Genomic DNA, 2025 nt, shown 5'->3' with positions numbered 1-2025 from the left:
GTGAAGAGGAGGAGGGGAAGACGGGGGTGGGGGGGGTTAAAAGAAGGATGGATGGAAGGGCAAAGGAATGGAATCATGGATGGATGGATGGACAGATATAGATAAAGATGATGGATGGATGGATGGATGGATGGATGGATGATCTGCTTTGAATGATGTGACTCAAATCTCTTAGAAACACACAGCTTGAGATCATTGTTTAACATCTCACATCACTAGACCCAGTCTAATAATTAGCGACATCTACTGGCCAAAATAGAGGACTGTACTGCTCAGGAGGAACGATTTACACACACACAGAAAATGGAACAGTAAAAACTCTTCACCATCTTCTCCTTTGTCACTTACGTCAGTCTTTAGAATATTTATGACAAAATAAACCTAAAGAATCTAAAAATGAAAAAACAATTGCTGCCACTCGGAGCTGCAGACTAACAAAAACAGACCAACTGGAGCATGAACTGCATGTGTGACCTACAAAAGCAAACAGAATCAGAGCTCTCATCCTGTGTGTGTGTGTGTGTGTGTGTGTGTTTTCCATCATTGAGGCTGACGATCTAAAAATATATCCAGTGAATTTATCTCATGTTCACTCAGTGACATGAGAAGTAAAAACAGTGTGAAAGGAGATTAGAAATGCTGCACTTTTTTCATACACCACACACACACACAGCGTGATAACTTCCTGTGTGACTCTGTGGTTGGAGTTGTGAACCCTGTATATATATACCCACTATATGAAACTGACTGTTTTGTCTGCTACATAATCACAGTGACACGTACTCTGATTAAACTCGTTTTAGTCCAACAAACGAAACTTAGCAGCAAACATTCCACAAGGGCAGGAAATAGAGTGTGGGTAAAAACACTACGGTCTCGTCGTTTTTTGGTTAAAAACAAACTGTACATTTTTAAGGTGCTGGAATCAAAGAGTGTCTTTTCATAATTATAATTAAACCATGACAACAGTGTTATTTTAGACTTAATTCTGATTTGGTCTTTTAAATAACACACTATTTAGATTTAGTATAATATTATGTTTTTTTTATGGTTAATTTTAGTCAACTAAATATCATTAGACGTCTATAAGACACATTATGTGCAATTCTCAAAACAAACAAACAAATGAACATACAAAAAAGAAAATTAAAAAAACCCCACCGTGAGTCATAATGTCATTGCACACATTCTCAAATAAAATAAAATAAATACTCACTTAAATACAACACTTAATGTTCTGGTAAATCATTTATCACATTTTTACTGTGGCATAAAAATAGCAAAAAATAATCTCTTTTTTCTTTACGGCAATTGAAACATCACAGTTGTAAACAATAATCAATGAGAAAAAGATAAATATAGCTGCTTATAGGAGTTTAGAGTTTTTTAATGTTCAGAAAAATATCCTTTTTTACTTTTGTTGTCTTTCTTTATCAATTTAAAACAAAACATCATAACAAATAAAAATATTTTGATTATTATTATTATTAGGATCTCCATGTCAGAATATTGTTTTAGTCTGAACAACAACTATACACGTTAATATTAACACTACCTTGACCCTGTTTATTATAAATTGATGACTAAATATCATCAAGGATTGTGACGGCATGTGTTCTACGTTTACTGTAGGTGTGAGCTTGTTGTGGTAGCTTTATTGTTAATGTTGTAGACTCACCGTGGCTTCTGGAGGATCAGGGATTAACGCTGCAGTCAGCAGTGACCAGGATCACTGTAGGTCATCTGGACCAGGCCATGGACGGAGGAACGACCCACCTTAACACAGACATAAACACACACACACAAAAACGAAACAGAGAGATGATTATTATTGGTCAAATAGACATAATATTACAACAATACTTTTTTAAATAGTTTGTTATTAATATATTCTAGTTTCTACAAACAAAGTAGGAGAATATCTGTGACTTTGTGGTTTTAGTAAAAGTCAAACTTTTACGATTGAAAATATCACCTTCTCACTGGTGGTAACAACTGTCACAAACTCGTTCTTTATTTTTTATT

Source organism: Cynoglossus semilaevis, chromosome 3, assembly GCF_000523025.1.
Source record: "Cynoglossus semilaevis isolate Cse_v1.0 chromosome 3, Cse_v1.0, whole genome shotgun sequence".
NCBI classification, from domain to species: Eukaryota; Metazoa; Chordata; class Actinopteri; order Pleuronectiformes; family Cynoglossidae; genus Cynoglossus; species Cynoglossus semilaevis.
Note: the sequence above shows the minus strand (reverse complement) of the source record.